Source organism: Spea bombifrons, chromosome 5, assembly GCF_027358695.1.
Source record: "Spea bombifrons isolate aSpeBom1 chromosome 5, aSpeBom1.2.pri, whole genome shotgun sequence".
NCBI classification, from domain to species: domain Eukaryota; kingdom Metazoa; phylum Chordata; class Amphibia; order Anura; family Pelobatidae; genus Spea; species Spea bombifrons.
In genome coordinates this window covers 32,315,357-32,334,448 of record NC_071091.1, presented here as the reverse complement: position 1 = coordinate 32,334,448, position 19,092 = coordinate 32,315,357, and the positions used below count along the sequence as shown (strand labels likewise).

The 19,092-nt window shown below is 37.9% G+C and overlaps 1 protein-coding gene across 1 annotated transcript in view; it reads right to left on the bottom strand.

The window, feature by feature from the left end:
• SUGCT (succinyl-CoA:glutarate-CoA transferase) overlaps nt 1-19,092 on the bottom strand; it is a 247,269-nt gene that overhangs the window by 152,565 nt on the left and 75,612 nt on the right. The window lies entirely within an intron of this gene.

Here is a 19,092-nt window from a genome sequence, read left to right as displayed (position 1 = left end):
TAGACAGCATCTTACAGCCTGTCCTAAAGTATGTCCCTGCTTGAGAGCATCTTACGTTTTAGCTCACTTATGCTGTTACATAGGAAAAAATCTCCATCAACATACCACTCTGATCCCACAAGGGCAGTTCAGAACCAAAATGCAAGACAAACCAACCACACCCCTCTGACAAGACCTATAAAAGCTGAAACAGACTTCTGGGGTTGTTGGCTCCGTTGCACAGATGGAATATGCATTGCAGTTAGGTCCTGAAAAGTCTTTTGTTAGTGTATAAGACTATTTTTTCTCTGTAATGGTACCAGTAAGCTAAAACTTGAGCTGATCCCAAAGGAAGATTTGTTCCGTCAGGCATCTCTTGAAAGTTCACCCCGAGGGCAAAGGTGAGTCGGGCAGTGGGCATCCTTGCTCACTTGCACCTGGTGGCATACCTACTGTACCCCACTGATGAGGCCTATGAAAGCAATTGCTGAACCATATTATTATGTTTTCTTTAAATACCGCTAATATATAATATATATTCAAGGGGTATAACAAAACAAGAATTGGCAGACTAAGACAAACCAATACTTTAGTTAAAAAGTACCCTGCTCACAAACCTACACTCTAGAAATATCTGGTGTTGTTTGTACCTAACACAACACCCATATGTCCCACTTTAACCCCTTCAGGACCGACATTGGCAAACTGCGTCTTCCCTTGAAGGCCGCAGTTTTTTTGTAAATATTTAAATTCCGTGCTCGTGATTCGCTTCAAATCGATCACGTGCACGGAATTGAGGGGGAGAGGCTGCTACAGATCGCTGGGGACAGTAGCAGCCGCCCCTCGCGATTCCAGCGTTCATAGCGATGCTGGATCACACATCATCGATGACATACCTGGTACATCCCAGTCTGCCGGTGATCTTTGACTAGGAAGTACCAGGTACGTCCCGTTTTTGAAGGGGTTAAAAACAAAGTAGCTAAAGAAAGTTACTTTTGTGTTAAAGGATGTGGTTAGAGGCAAGCCTTAGAGAGTGCTTTACAAATACATATGTAGTTATGTATGTAACAAGTAATGCACTTGGATTAAAATGCATTTTATTTTCACTATATAATGTATAAACACCTTATCTTCTATTTCTATACACATTGAAAGCTTCAAGAAAAGAAGAACATCAGAGGTGGAAAGGGGTATAGAGGTTTGGGTCCCACAGAGAGACTGCCCGAGGGAAATAGGGACATTTGGTAGTGATGAGAAGCTGTGCCACACTGCAGTAGCATGTTCTTCAAAAAAAACCAGAAGCTTTATTTAGATAAAACCATGAAATGCATACAGTGATATTTATAACATGCTTCCAGAAGGTCTGCAGTGAGAATCCAGCTCACAGTAGACAAACCTCCACAACAAACAATACTTCTATAAGCTCCTCTGTTAATGATTAACCTTGCTGTGTTCTAGCCAAACCTCAGCAATCTAATATGTTTTAATCTGGGTGACTGCACTGACCTTCTGTCCTCCAATGCTCTTTTCAGCTCATTTTAGCTCAAAATAAGATTTCCAACACACTGTTAGGAAAATTGTTTAATTGTTTTGTGTAACATGGATGATACCATTGTTACAAGAATCTTCCTCTTGTGATGGGTGAAGTGAACAGTGTGTTTTTCACAAAGAGACACCACTCATTCGCTTACCCCCCCAACATTGCAGGTTCCCATATTGGGACATCTGTGATGGGGTTTTTTTTGCTAGAGGAGTTAGTGGACGAAGGCCTGAGGTTTGAGTTGGTGGGGCCATATGTGGGAGTGGGTGAGCCAGAGGAATGGCCATCCAACAGCCTTAACCGATGATCCACTTTGCAAAGTGGCCATGTGGGAGCTCCTGTCGAAACCTACATTGATTTCACAGGTCTCTAGGCAGGTCAAGGGAGATCAGATGACCTGTGGCTCTTGATCCCCACTTTCCTTCTGTTCCAGGCAGTGGGGATCAACATAGGACAGCAGCACAGAGTCTGAAAATCATAAATGTCCTGTGAAAACAAGGACATTAGGGAGCTTTGAATTTATTTTTCTAAAGGTATCATCAACTGAAAAGAGATGGAGCTAACTGATCCTGTTGAGTATTTCAAACAGAAGCACACAGAGCATGGATTGACTTAGAAGACTTCAGTATGTTCCAGAATAAGGGTTGAGGCTTTACAGGAAAAAATGGGCAGACTAGAGGGCCAAGTGGTTCTTTATCTACTGTAAGGTTTTTTTTTGTTACTAAGTATGGTCATGTCAAAGGAAAAGATAACGACTATTAAAAATAATGACTAGTTCTTTATCAAATCCATATTGGATGACTTTATAATTATCACATAAAGAAAAAAGACTCACTTTTTAGTTCAAATGCGTACAACTAATTGAGATGAAAAAAAATATATAATTTAGACATTTTTGTGTGCCTTATTTTCTTCCTGAGTTGCAGTGACCATAAAATGAGATTGCAGAAGTAAAACGTAGTCTGTGCCAATAAAACTATGTCTTAATGAGCTCAACTCTTTGGAAGCAGGAAAACCACTGGAAAGGTGTTTAACCTCCAATCAAATTCCATAAAGTCATGTTTCGTTTTGATATCCTGCTTATAACCCACAAAAAAGTCCTTAAAGTCATGGACAAAAGAGAGAACCTGGAAACATCTAGGTAATTGTGACTTTTAATAGCTAGTTTTTTTAAATGTGATTTTACCTATTGGAAAAACACAAACCTAAATTTGTAGAACAAATATATATAAGAAGTAAGATGTATGTATGTAGATTGCATGTAGATCCTTTATATAACACCAGTCCAGTTCTCACTGTGTCCATCCCCAGTAACACATTCTGTAGAGGATTCTGTTGCATATTACAACCCGTTGTCCTTAAGGGGGTTAACTTGAAAAAAGGACTTCACCTTCTCTGATAGAGGTCAATGTCATCTTTGTATCCCCAACATAATTTCCACCTACCTGCTAAGATACCTACTTATTAGTTTACTGCACATCTCTGTATCAGCTAAAACTGAATGCAAAAATGTGTTTTCACATGAATCCTACACTGAGCGACACTTGTTATTTCCTAAAAAATGGTTGATAAGATCTAGTTAAGGTTCCTTCTTTTTCCCACTGAGGCACTTGCGGCAGGGGCAGGGAGTAGATGTTAGAGACTACATTGGTGCCTTAAGTGGGAACTTCCCACAGTAGGTTACCTAGGGCTCTCTGGGGAATGGCTTTGTGAAGTAGCAGGGCTAGCAGTATATAGGGGTAAGACTAGCCCCAAACATGCTTCAAGTCAGGCCCGGACTGGCCATCGGGCACACCGGGCATTTGCCCAGTGGGCCAGGCCACGGCAAGGCCGCATTGACTTAGGGGCTGATGGAGCTGCAGCTCCAGGCCCCTACCCTACCTACGGCCGCATTAACCCGATGTTTTAATTTAAACCCTTTGCGGCCGCAGACCCCAAAGGCCGGCCATGGTGGGGGCTTTCCGGCCCCTTAGAGCAGGGCCGGCCTTTGGGGTGTGCGACCGCACAGGGCGCCACACTCCAGGGGGCGGCGGCGGGGGGCGGTCCGCACCGGGTGCCGCTCATCAGGGGGGGCCAACTTGCGGCACCCGGCACCCCTCCAGAGACGGACAGTAATGTCCACCGCTTAAAATCACTCAAGGGAGCCGGAGATCTGTTAAAGACCTCCGATAACGCTCCCTTGTGATCCGCGCGGCAACAGCTGCTGTGCGCCGGGATTTGTTGTCAGATCCCGGCGCACAACACTGAAGCCGCGCCCACCGCTGTCCGTGCCCTCTGACCCGGAAGAAGACAGAGAAGACAGAAGAACTGAAGAAGAGGAGCGAAGAGGAGGAAAAGGAGCTGTAAGGAGAAAAAAGGAAAGGTAGGAAAACATTAAGTGAGAGTGGATTGGTATATGTGTGTCTTAGTATATATGTGTGGATTGGTATATATATGTGTGGATTGGTATATGTGTGGATTGGTATATACGTGTGGATTGGTGTATACGTGTGGATTGGTGTATACGTGTGGATTGGTATGTATACGTGTGGATTGGTATGTATACGTGTGGATTGGTGTATATGTGTGTGGATTGGTAAGTGTGTGAGAGCTGTACCATTTCCAATGTCTTTTTCATGATCTAATTATGCTCCAAAAGTACATCATAACTTCCATCACTCTATACTGTTCCATACAGTGGCAGAGCTGGGAGGCAGAGGCCTTGCACCCCCACCGCAGGACTCCTGAAAGGTAAGTGAACTTCAAAAAGGGAGAGGGTAGATAGTTAGGAGGGGGTAGTTGCGGTGGGCTTAAGGGGCTCTGCGTTAATGCGGCCATATAGGACCAGTCAGTCCGGTCCTGACTGGGCTTATTTTAAGGTGGGGGCCTGGAGCTGCAGCTCCATCAGCCCCTAAGTCAATCCTGCTCTGCCACAGGTGCAGTCGCAGTTGCTGCTTGCTCCGGCAACAAGGTAAGTAGGGTGAGGGAGGGGGGTGCAGTGAGAAGAGGCAGAGGGGGGTTAGATAGTGAGAAAGGGGATAGATAGAGGCGGTACATATTGAGAAGTAGGGAAGGGGGTTACATAGTGAAAAGGGGGAACATAGTGAGAAGGGGCAGATAAGATGAAGAGAGGAGGTAGTGTGAATGCGTATGAGAATGAATGAATAAATGTGTGGATGAATTGTGTGAATGATTTGTGAGACTGCATTAATGAATGTGTTAATGATTTGTGTGAATGATTAAATGCAAAGATGGTACATGAAGGGTGGGCTTTAACAATAAATAAATAAATAAATAAATAAATATGGGCTGCTCAGGCTTAAATGCCCGGGCCTATTTTTTGTCCCAGTCTGGGCCTGCTTCAAGTAGTTGAGAAATCGGCTGGAAGTGGGTGTTCTGGTCAACCGATCAAGACATCTAGGGACACAGGACTTCACGAAGAGACTCCAGGCTGCTTTTTCAAAAATATTGGAGCCATTAGAAAAATAACTTTGACACTTTAACCTAACACTCTTATGCTCAAGGGCCTATGAAGTAGTGAGTATCCAGAAAATGAAAAACAACCATAGGTCTTTCATGCAATACATGTAAATAAACAAATGAATCGTATATAGCAGAATTTAAATTTTCATTGTGTCTGTTTTTTTAAATGCTGTGCAGAAGATGTGCTTGGCACATCTCCCTAAATGCGATTGCTCTCCTCCAGTCAGCTGCAGCACTGGCTTGGAGATTACCTGTTCAAAACCCGTGCGCATGAGCTACAAGTTTCCCCATTGATTTCAATGGAAGCACTTTACTGCCCTTAACTGGCTGCTTGAAGCAATCAACCATTAGAAGCAAATGCTGGACCACAGAGAAAGAGGGCAGCTAACACAGCAGGGCTACAACCTCTGGGTCAAGTGAGTGCTTTTTTCCGGTTTCAAAGAATGCATAGTACTTTAATATCCAGGAACATTCGACTGTACGTTTAATATTACACATGTATACAGACTCCTGTTGCCTCTGTAGCTTCCTGCAAAAGTATGGACATATGTGATCAAATTTTTTGCAATGCATTCCTTTTATTTTTCTTGCATTCATTTTTTATGGCAAAAGGTATATTAATATTCTTGTTTATTCTTCATAACGTATTATATTTAAATGTATGACTAACTACAAATAAATGGAGTGAAAACTGAAAAGTAAAATACAGTGATTAATTGAAACCAAATCTAGAATCTAGAAGTTACATGTAACAAGTCATGCATGGGATGGTGATGATAAGTCATGTTAAAAAATATGGTACTAATGAAGTTGCAGGAACTTGACAGAATTTATCAGGCAAAACAATAAAAAATGGAGGGGCAGCAGAGGAGGGCTGGCATCTTCTGGCCCCGGGAGCAAGTAAAGCCTATTAACCCCCATAGACACTGGCACACATCATCACATATATCACAGCATCACAGCATTTTTAGGAAGCCTTGGGAACCATGTTGATTTCAGATTTAATAATATAATAATATACATACAATCATTACCAGACATGAGCAGATTCAGAGAATTAACCCCTCTATTACCAGACAAACAAACACAGTCGCATAAAACACAGTCACACACACATACCTGGTGCTAGCTACAGCTGACACTGAGCTTGGTGTGAAGGAGGGACTCTGAACTTTCAGGCTTCTGAACTTTCAGCCAATCAGGAGAGTTGAGAAGTCTCTTCTGATTGGCTGAGGCCTTCTCATTCCAGGACAATGCTGCCCTGGACCCGGGACTTAAAGTCCCATTGCATGATTGCCCTGTCACCCTAATGCTAACACAAACTTACACTGACATACAAGTACTCATACTCAAAACACACACTCATGCCAACACACAATCCCACACACACTTATATATACACATCCATGCTCTCATCTCATTTTGATTTTTCTTCTGTTCACTCACTTTGCATTTTGTTAAATGATAAAAATAAACTATTAATTTGTCTGTTTCAAAGTATTCCTACTTTACAGCATTTTTTCACACCTGCCTGAAACTTTTGCACAGTACTATATACATATATCTAAATACAGTACATATCTATATACAATATATAGATAGATATACTGTACATACATAAATATTCTTCTGTTCATCATCTCTTGTTTTGTTGATGCATGACTGTTAGTCAACATCTTTACCTTATATTGTGTAAAGATTATACAAATTATAGAATTTGATGTATAATGTAAATGTAACTTTGTCAATTGCCTTAAAACAGATTGCATTATGCAGCTATCTATGAAAAAAAGGGGAAAATAGCTAACAGTCCGGCTACCCTGACCACTTTACAATTTAGAAGCATATCAAGGATTGAAAAAAGTCAGTAAGATTAATGATCATTTCCTATAAAGTAATGAGCTAACAATAGCAGATGACATGCACAGTGACAGATCACTTTATTAAAAACCTGTACCTTACATATTTATATGATAAATGAGGACCAGATGTGTAAATGATATTATGCTTATTCAGATATGAATCAAATAGTGAGATATATTTCATGAACTATGGAAACCATAGTTCAAATTGATTTGAAGTAGGATCGACACAGGATATTTAGAAACATAGAATCAGATAAGAACATTCGGCCATCTGCCCGTTTTCCTGCCGTAAAGATCCAAAACTCGATCAGCCCTTGGTCTCTTGTATTCGGGATAGTCAAGGTAGCTTGATCTTTTGTGTCTAACTGATCAAACAAAAATAAAACTGACACCATGTTGCCAGGTTAACTGTTGGCAACTTTTATGCCCACCGTTACACAGCCAAGTCACACTGAAGGAAGCGGTTAGCAAAAGTTTTATACTCCATGTGCTCACATAGTAATGGCAAAAAAGTCACTTTTAAGGTAAAAAAGGTTTAAGTATGTGTGATATGACAAGAATTTTTATGTCTCTTATCTCACAGAGTTAATAATGTATCCCATTGTACAGTGTTGTGAAATGTGGTGGCACTATATAAAACAATAAATAACAATAACTTAACAATGGCAGACAACCACTGAAAATTCCTCCTGAAAGAAAGCCCTGAAAAGGCTGAGTTGGCCAAGTATACCTTTTGTTGCCTTCTACCCTGCCTTCTAGTTACTAGACAATATAAGAAGACAATAGGAATAGTGGTTTCAAAAGGAAATGTTCACATTGTCAAGGCAACAAGCAGAGATCGAATTACAAATTCTCTCAATTTGTATATTTGGATAAATGCAGGTGATTATATATTTTTTAAAATAGAGGAAACCACTGTTAGGTAACTTTTTATTTGGTTTTCTCATACAGATTTATATTTTTTAGTGTCAAAATTGAATCATTTGTGATTAAATCAATATTTGAATTAATGCACTCACATTTTATTTGTTCATCATCAAAGGCAAGACAAAAACCATAATTTTGTAGAAATCCAACTTTAAAACCCAATAGATGGGAAAACTTGTTTTTTATTAGAGCTGACAATAACTGGCATCATATGAGTACCATGACAAATTCTAAACAGATCAAAGGCATGCTTTCGATGCCAATTGTTTGTTTTTGCTTGCTTTAACTAAACAATCCGCTTACTGTGAATTGACTACAGTTGCCATATGTGTGCACCACGTCAAACGGCCTGACCTAACATCTGTCAAGACAGAACGCTTCATACTTTGCTGCTTAGAAAAGAAGGAAGTGCATGCGTTCATATTTTTTAGTTTGTGAATCAGTTAAACATAAAATGCTAATGGAGGAAACTATGCTTTTATGATTTCATTATATTAGTGATTTCATAATGATGAGCTCATACCCATATGTTCTAAGGGTTTTGTTTGAGAACAGCATAAACAATATTAGGGAACACACAAATATTAAAGTGACACTGAAGGGTGTATTTAAAGTAACCACATATCTATAACATAGTTTAGTCTATTTCTGGGGTTTTAGCCTGGAAGTTAAAGCAATTTCTCAAACTGGTAATCCTTGACAACAGTGTCTTCCTAAAACTACCTGTTCTTTGAAATGGCACAGTTCAGTAGTCATGACTACAGACTAAATAAAAATCCCTGGTACTGACATCTTCAAAATGTGTGGTCAGGCATGTTTAGTTTTATATAGGTATACTTGTGTGGCTTCAGCCAGCCCACGGGGCATTTAATGGTGTGTCCTTCATAAAGGCCCATTTCCATACTCCAGCAGTGATCCTCAAAACCTTGGGAATTCATATAACCCTCTTTTGTTCATATTGTATGTTTTTGACACTCACATGTTTTACAGTTACTTCAATTATCATGGTTTTTCCATGATTTTTTTATTTTAATTAACATACACATTTACATATTCTCTTTATATCTATCCTAACCTATTTTTGCCCTTTTCCTGTCTGTGCACTCTATTATCTATCCGACTACCCTATTATATTTGCTATGAAATACATTAAGATAGAAATTACAGATATTATTCACTTAAAAAAATTACAAAAAGAAGCCAAGAAAAATAAACATGAGCTTTGTTAAAGTTTCCTCCCTAAAAAGTAACAGAACAGTCATCTGGCAAATATACTGAAACGGCAGCATCTTTTAATTTAGTTTGACTAATTCCCTAAAATAGCCACAAATGTAAGAAATGAATATCACTCAGCATGCAGAGCCATATGGACCTGTACATGTTCTGATAACTGGAAAGTAACAGGGTCTCAGAAAATGCATTATATTAGAAACATAACATTTCAGCGGATGTCACAGAAGTTAAATAATTACAGGAAGCATAGCCAAGAAACTGAATGCTATGGGTCAGATTCATTTTAAGACGAAAGCTTTCAAATAAGGACAGCAAGCAAAAAAGGCCAAACAGACAAAAAAGCATTATAAAGTCAACAAAGTATGATATGAGTGGGAACTGGGATAAAATGCTCAGGCTTGAGGTAAATTGGAGACGTTTTACTCCAATATCTGAAACTGTGGAGTCAGGGTAAAACTACTCATTATTATTATTATTATTATTTCCCATGTCCCTTCAATCTATACAGCATTTCACTGCTTTTTTTACTCATTAAGTACCTACCTTCCCACATGGTTCTGTGGAGTTTAAAACTTGCACCTTAGTTCAGAAATGAATTTAGTGGCATCCTGTCCATGCCACTGGCAAGAAAGGTTGGGGGTAGGGTGACAAAATGTACCCATTTTCAACTGCAATGCATTCAAACTGACCAAACATTCTGTGGTGAGGGTGAGAAGGAGTAGAGGAGGAAGGATAAAAGAGAGTGTGTGTTAGCAGGAGTGTATGCTGTTAGTGTAGTATGCTGTTAACATGTGTGCGTGGGTGTTCAGGGGTGAGCCTAGGGTTAGTGGTGTGTGGAAGAGGAGAAGAATGGGAGGGAATGTGTGTGTGTGTATGTATGTATGTATAAGTGGACAATGTCAGAGCGTATGTGTGGGTGTTAGTGTATGGTGTTACAGTTAGTGGGTGTTAAAGTAAGTTGACTGAATCCATCACTGAACCCAACCAGATCTGACCTGACCTGAACTAAAGATACCAATTTGTTACGGGTGGGAGGACATATTTTACTGCCCCCCTTCAAACGGAACTGCACACTACATACTGGGGCACCTGGGTATTCCTGTAGGTTGCCTATGATACAGATGGCACCACTTTGATACAAGGAGGGAAGTCACAAGCAAGTACATTGAAAAGCAGGTTGGTAAAGGTATATAGGGCTGAATAAATATTTCTTCTGTTTTAATTTTACCTAGCTTCATTTTAACATGCAACATATAAACACAGTATTTATTAAATATTACGTATTACGTGCATATATACAAAAAGAATAGCAGAAAAGGCAGGTGCAAAGCGCACCACATGTCATAGTTACTACTGCACTTCAGCCACAGATCGTTTTAGCAACTCACCGTCTTTTTTTTTTTTTACTAAGCATTAATATCTTTTTCAATCATAAAGTATCACATAGGTAAGCCACACACAATCAATTGTTTAAACCCTTTGGTACAAATGGGGTTACAATTTGTATCTAACAGAATCTTACTTCTTCAAGGGCACCTCATTTAAATTGTATGACAGAAAAAAATTGGTGTGCTTTTTAAAACTAGAGTGTTTATAGCAGCAATACAAAACAGGATTTTGCAAATGCACAATGCCAAATCAAACTGTAAGTTAAAACAGCTGCCTCTAAACTAATCCCTGATACGGAATAGAGATTATTTGAATTGTGTGGTTTACTCTCCAAGATGTGGAGACAATTTCCCCCATTTTAAGTAGTATATACCTATTGTCGATACAAAATACCACTATTTTTAGGGATTTTATTTTAAGCCTCCCTTATTGCTTGCAAAATCCCTTTAAGTAATTTCCTAATTTAATTATTGCAGGAAAGAAGAAAGAGGAATTACCGTTATTTAAAAGAATATTTCTTTTTCAAGGCATGCCAAGGCTAAAGTTACAGAAAAAGAATCATTGAATGTGTTTTCAAGTAGATTTTTTAAAGACAAACGTAGCTTCTGTGGAAATGTTGGCACTGAACAAAATTAGTCTGCTTAAATGAACTAGACTTAAAATGGCAACAAATAAATTGCGCATTTTAAAAAGCTCCTAAAATTATTCATGAGTTGGGACAGGGCACAGACGTTGCTGCTCGAAAAAAGCACTTAAAATATTTATTTAAAGAGCAATTATTAGTTAGACACAGTGGTAGAAGGGAGGTGTTTATAAATCAGGGTTCTCTGTAGTCTCTACCGTTTCACCTGTGCCTAATTAGTAGGCCTTCAAGCTCAGCCTAAAGTATTGCAAAATTAGTGGTTGAACTTGCTGAGACAAGGGCTGGGCCACAGTGCTGGAAGCAAAGAGGTTAGAAAATTTTAAAATCAATCTTATTTTGCTAGTTTATTTCCCTGCTGGTTAATGTGTGTTTACTTGGTGCTCATATTGAGCTAGGCTTTTGCTTTTAGATTTTGCTTTAATTTTGTTTTTGTTTTTTTTGTTGAGAATTGACAACCTCAGTATTGATCACAACCAGAGAACTCGCTGGGTCACTATGGGGAAACTCCAGGTTGCAGGAGAGGTGTTGAGGCATGCCCCACTCTCTACCCACAATAGTGCATTTCCTGTCAGCTAGGACGCCCCATGGTGTCAGTGGGACTGCCCACCAATACACCCCTAACCACCCTCTTCGTTCTTCTCATCCTTATATAATGTTTCATGTCAATTGTCTTATGGATTGTACACAAATGTTTGCCTGTATATACTTGGTTGAGCGATCAATTTATATATTCTGCTCTGTCGCAGTCAGCTTTGTATATGATCGGTAAGTTCTGTTCTTGAAAGAACTCAATGAAGCCTTCTGCAATCTAATTCAGTCAACTGTAATAATGCTCCTCTGAAACTTGCATTAAAAAACAATCTTGGAGTAAGCCATCTGCTTTATAATCAAAACTTTCTCAATTTTCATTTACTGAAGCGCCCCAAGCATAAGACATTATCTTCATAAACATAACATGTTATTGAATGTTTTCACTTAAAAATGCTTTGTCTCATTTTATTTCATTCCATACAGGAGGAACCAGAGCCTTTAGGAAAAGCAAACTCTTAGCCATTGTGTGACCTTAGCAGATGTGATCGTATATGAATTTTACTATAGTGACCATATAGTAAAGATGCGAACAAAATTGCAAAGCAATACAACTACTAGACAGAACAATCAGCATTTTAAATCCTTATTTATTACTGGTTCTCAAAATATTCAATTGCCATTATACATTGAAAGCCAAATTTAAATTGGAGAGTTAAAGTCAATACTTTGGGGGAATAATTCAGCTCTACAGAGAGGTGCTAGAGTCAAATAGACATTGAGTTTGGCGGATAACCAACCCGCCTTTAAATCCAGACAGGAAAAACCCAAGTGAATAGTTGTTTTTTTTTTACTTTCTTTTAAAGTTATGAATGGTGAAAACATTAAAAAAAATCTCCCTAAATGTATATAGGGATTTTATTTGCTTTGGCAATATATATGTTGACTTCTGAAAGCAGGTTCACCAAGGTTTCAGCCAACAAAAATCATAATCTAATCTATCAATTCTTTTTTAATTTTTTTAAGACCATATTTTTGAAAAAAATCACAATTTCTGTCTTTATACAAAACAACTCATCTTCAATGTGTTTTAATACCTTTAACCCCTTAAGGACAATGGGCGGTCCCTAACCCCATTGAAAACAATGCATTTTGAGCCCGTACATGTACGGGCTTTGTCATTAAGGGGTTAAGTACCTGGTACAGGTAGTATAATGCTTGAGGTAACTGGCGTTAAAGGGAAATGCCTTTAGGAAATACTTCACAGCCTTTAGAAACATTAATTTATTAAAGCTAACTATAGGTTCTGGGTTTTTATTTTCAATACTATTACCCTTCTCCCACCACATACGTGGTAGGAAAGGTGGAGCCCACCTTGGTCTTAGGGACCCCCATTTTGTTTTTGTTTTTTTCTGGGGACAGTCTGTTTTTTATTGGATTTTATTATTGCACTAGCAGAACTTGTATCCCCTGGCAATACGAGGTGCAATATGTGAGTATTAGAACTTACAACTCATAGTTCAATGAACCACAGGTTATTTGCTTGTCTCAATTGATATCAACTCAATTGTTAAAGGTTTTGTTCCACATAGATGCCTTTTTTCCAACTTTCCTTGATTATTAAACAAGTATGTAGCATAAAGGTATGTATAGGTATCTTAAACTAACTTGTTCTTTTTTTTTTTTTAAATAACACACAGTTTTACCGTATTTCGTTCTTGAAAACATTTAGATGGTACCAATTAATCCTGTCGGTCTCAGCCTGCCCATCTCTGACATCATAGAATCTGTAAGGGCTTGTGCTGTGCCTGTTCCCCATAGAGTGTAGTAGAACTCAGCTAAAAATATGTAGACAATTTGTTTAGCAGAGGCTGACCCCTTCATTACCAGCCATGAGTCCCACATCAGACTGGGGTGATATTTCTGACAGCGGGACAATTCTGTAGAGTTTTGCTGTTTCATGTGCACAAGCATGGGCATGGCTGTAGGTGGTCAACCCATTGTGATGTAATACATAGGGGAAGGCTTTATAGGATTGCCAGGACTGTTACTAGGCAACTAGTATTTCAATAAAGTTTTTAAAGGCATTTTTTGAATGTCAGAGAGAATAAAAGGGGGAAAATGACAGGTAGGTTTCTTTTACTTCCCTCTAGACAATGCAGAACTTATCTGGGGGCATTATGAGAGGCCCCTATATGGAACAGCACCTTTAAGCAAAGGGGGGTAAGTGTTTGCGAATGCAAATTCAAGTTGACTCATGAGAGACGAGTATGCTACTACAAACTTGCTTTTTTATCCAACTCATATATATATACTCACAGCAGTGAACAGACCTCAATATGGAACATTGTTTCATGTAGCAATAAAACTGATTTTGAATTGAATTATAATTACCTTTTTATAGCACATTAAGTATACAAAACATTTTTAAATAAGTTAAAAAATATATTGTATTACTCATAATTATTACTTATTGTTTTATATAATATATATATTGTTTTATCATATTCCATAGTGCTGTACATTGGGTAGACAGAACATAACAAGCTTACAATCTACAGGAAGTTAGGGTGTATTACACTATAGGTAGAGGTAAAAGTGCCGTTGTTAGGGATGGACCAGCCACCCTAGTATGGCAGGAGAGGGATTAGAAAAACTGATTTTAGGAATAAAGGAGGACAGACATTTACATGTAAGATTGTAGGCTTAGTGGGTCTTGAGGGATTTTTTGAAGGAGCGAAGTAAGGGGGAAAGACGGACAGGCCGAGGAAGGGCAGTCCAGTGGATAGGGGCAGCCCTTGAGAAATCTTGCAAGCAATCAGATAGAAATCAGAAGAGAGGACAGAAGGAGATCATTAGATGAGCGAAGAGACCGGCAAGAAGTGTATTTAGAAATGAGTAAGGAGATCTAGGCACTATGATGGGCTTTGAAAGTACATTTTGAAATTAGTCCTGAAGCATACAGGCAGCCAGTGAAGAGACTGACAAAGGGGGAGAGGTGTTAGTAAAGCGATATGACAGGAGGATAAGTCTGGCAGCAGCATTCATGGTGGATTGTAGAGAGGTGAGATGAGGGGAGACCAACTAAGACAGGGTTACAGTAGTCAAGGCAGGATATAATGAGGACATGGACAACAGCCTTGGTGGCATCCTGTGCTATTAAGGGATGTAGAAAAGGAAGAAGTGTTCAGTGGATGGGAGGGTGCATACTATAGTCAGAGGAAGTGAGAGGGCGGGGGAGGGGGATTCATATCTGATTGATTTGATTGCATTATTGAAGTATGTGGCAAAGTCAGTTTAGCAGATTTAAGTACCAAATTTTCTTTAGCATCAATTACATTACATTTTATTTATACAGCATCATCAGATTCTGTAGTGTTATAACAACAGGGAAGCATGAAAATTAATAGTTACATTAAAACTGACAATACACACAAAGCTGACAATAATATTAACACACATTAGACATACGTGTGCAGAAGAAATATAAGGTCCTGCTTTTGCAAGTTTACAATCCATACGATAACCCAAACTAAAACAGACAAAAAATACTAAAGAATTTAAGTTATGTACTTGAGCAGACATTATTACCCCAAACTAGGCATACATTACAGCATGAAGAATGTGGTCACTGAACCCATTAATGACAAGATTATTGTGCTCTCCTTCATGGGGTAAGAAGTTTAAATCACAGCTTTAAATCATGGGCAGATGGTAGGACAGCAGGATGCTGGGACAGGAAGACAACACTGTCCATGGAAATCCAGAAGCATTTTCTGATATTGTATTTCATATAACTACACTTTTGGAAGACTTTTCTATTTGCCTATATGGCACATTTAAGATATCTCAAGTTTTAAAGCCAAGTTAAGAATTTGAGATGGATTTTCCAATTGGCCTTGACAGTATTAGTTTTTGCACATGAACCTAGTAATAATGTTAGCGTTATTAGTATATACAATTGGAACATCATATATGTCATCTTCAAACATTTATAGCATGTAACTGTATATGTAAAATATAAACCATATGCGTGCAATAAAAAGTGGCTATCAATAACAATGTTTGACAAATCACCTTTGCAAAAGTTTCTGTGCATATGCAACATTCACAACAGCAGTAAAGCATTTAAACTAAATGGCATTGTTATGTAAAACCTACAATAAACCTGTAATCTTATTCTATATTTATATTGCTTTAAGCACCATTTCTAATGTAAAATATACCATGTCTCCTCTTCTTTTTAGCCTGATTACGGAATAATCATTGCCACATGTTTTATACTTTCTTACTCTTTTGAGGTCTCTGCGGCCATTTTCCAAACCAGCATGTTGTTATCTTATTTCCTTTGAGAGAGATATTGCTACCATTTTACTGTACCTTTGTTACTTTAAGGGCTATAGACCAATAAAATACTGATTCTTTAATTTAATCGTATTTTCTTAATTTTGTTTGGTCTCAAACATATAGCACCTTTCCAGATATTTCAATGACAGGACAGGTCACGCGTATAAAGCATTCTTATTGAGATAGAGTGCCAATTTCTCTATAAGGTCAATAAATATGTATAGCAATTGATACACTACATGTCAGTGCCAACGATAAATTGTGAGATTACAAATGTATTTTCAATAAGTATAAAACAATAAATATAATTTATGAAAAAACACAATAAAAACGTATTTTTGTTATTATTCACAGAATTTATCATTTTCTGTATTATTATCTTGGAGGTATCTGGGAACAGCCCCAGTTTGGTCTTTTCTCTATAGCCACTATACCCACATTACCTTACTGACTCAATAAATATGTATAATAGAGGTAGATATGTACAATTCTAGATCCATTTTAGGTGATACTACTGTAAGAAATAACACTATGCAAAGATTTAGTAAGCTTTAGTTAAGGGCAACTTGGATAAGAAACCATGTAGTGATGCAAGAGCGAAGCCAGTACAGAGAATACCAGCTCTATGAATCCTGATTTAAAGAACCCTAGGGGGACTTTGAATATATATGTTTACCTTATCAACCGTGGTCAATGGATTACTCGCAGGCCTAAATAACCTGATGAACTGTAGGTCTATTAAGATGGTTGAAAAAAGCTGGCAGTGGCGTTGAGTTGTTCCAGAACTGTATCCTATCTTTACTATGGTAAATATAGTTCAGTATATTAAAGCCAAGAGGATCTTCTGGTACGTTCTACTCACAGGGTCCGCTCATGAAGCAGATGGATGGTATGAGGATTAACGGTGTAAGCCATTTTTTCATTAAAAAGTTTATATCGGTACAACAGACCTGTGGCATAATAATAACATGGATTTCCCACCCAGTATGGTAATGGAGTTGGAAACCATCTAACCTTTATTATGCTACAGCAATAAAAGTATAACCTTCAACTAAAGACTATATTTTCCCATGGGCTATTTGCCTATTACTGTGGGTATTTGAAAGCCATTTCTTTCACTTTGTCTGGAAGAAACAACTTGACTCTCTCTCGGTGCCTAAGCATGTGAGCAACATGTGTACATCACCGGTGACATCAACAGGACTTCACAGATTATTCTACGGAAGCTTGCGTGCTAGCATATTAGTATATATTCTAAACATCCATGGAGATAAAAACATCTGTATGGTAAGTTTATTTTTATCCAATTACTTTAAAGAATACAACAAAAAATGGGAATAATATTAGAAATATGTTTTCTGTAGAAAAAAAACACTTTGCCCAATACAGAGTATTATTTCCATTTTTCTTCTTTTTTTTGTAAGAAGTTCTTATCCTTTAATCAAGCAAAATAGTACATTAAACAAACTCTTAACAAGATTTTAAATCTTAATGGATGACCTCAATCTGGTCTTATTTATAGCAGCCTCGGGAATATAAGCACAGAATAGTATGTGGTTTTGCGGTTCCCTAAACAAAAATACAAACTTAAAAGTGAATGCAGTTTGGAATATCAACCATACTAGCTTTCAGGACAGCCAAACTGGTAACGAATAAACGATAGATGTTATTGGGTATTGGAGTTTGTAACCAATAAAGGAAAGGAAATTGGCTTATTATTGCAAAATGTTTGACTAATATGTGTCCAATACTGTTTCCTATTTAGGGACATGGTGTACATTATGAAACAAAGGAAAGACACAACATTCCTAAAAATGGAATGGTTCCAGATAACCACTTTCAAGTCAAAGAGGTCAGCACAGTTTTAATTGTACCTAGAGCTGCTGATCACTATGACACAGAAGGGATTAAGATGAGCTTCCGGGTCAAATCTCAAGAATTTATTATAAATGTCAGATTCAGAATGTAGCAGTTGAGAAGACAATTCTGAGCACATGTGTTTAATTTGAAGTGAGCAGTAAAGATTTTGTCTAGGATGGTTTACGAGCTGACAATTTACTTCCAGCCCCCCCCCCCGCATGTTCAAGAAGCAGCACTGTCCTGCTAGTGGGAGAGAATAGATAAATGGTGCAAGCAAGGCACCATAGTTTCTGCCACACAAGTGGACTTTATCAGGTGGAATACACAGTTTGTGATGCATTACCACCGAAAAATATTAAGAGGGAATAATCAGCAGTGAAATTTCACAGCTGGTCATGATTTCCAGTCTGTGCCAAACACCTGCATTTCTAGAAAAGGATATCAAAACAAAACTCCACCCAATGGCAGCGAGCCATCCCTTAACAACCAGTCACAGACTTCACATGGCTATAAAAATTAATTTAACATTTCTACAGAAACAGTATTCTTCCTGTCCCATAAGACCGTTGCGCTTTCTTACACAGTTCTTCCGGCTAAGATAAATATTCCACGCAAAACAAAACAGCAAATAGAGAACTTAAAGAATTTGATGACTGGAAGTATTATATGTTGTTTTCATCTGTTTATTTGTGGAAGCCTGTGAAGCAGGTAGGTTTGATTAACCTCCGAGACTATCTAGTTGAAATTCTTCCATTTTAAACGCATCCAGGAAGTGTTCACTGTCACATCTGGTAAAAGTGTACGGTATGATGCATTAAGTGCACTGAAAGCACTTATTACTACATATATATATATATATATATATATATATATATATATATATATATATATATATATATATTTATATATATATATATATATATATACTTTGTAAAAAAAAAAAAAAAAAAGGTCATAGCAAATGTTTGTTCCAGTTACTTGAGTGAAAGCATGACAAGGACCAGACCATGAAAAAACTAGAGCCATGATATGTTACATATTTTCTATCACAGGGTTCGTGTAGACTTTGAGACATTGAATAAAACGTATGGAATATTAAGTTGTAATATACAGTCTTTCATATGGAAAAAAGATTTACAGAAACACATGATAACATAAAAACTGTATGTACTATCCTACATCTGTGTACATAATGCTTCAATTTAGTGTGTGTCCCTCCTCCTCAAATGTTTTCCAGTCTACTGTAGCAAATCCAACACATGAAATGTACCTGTTAAGATTACTAAATACCACAAATGTATTTGTTAACACAGACTGAC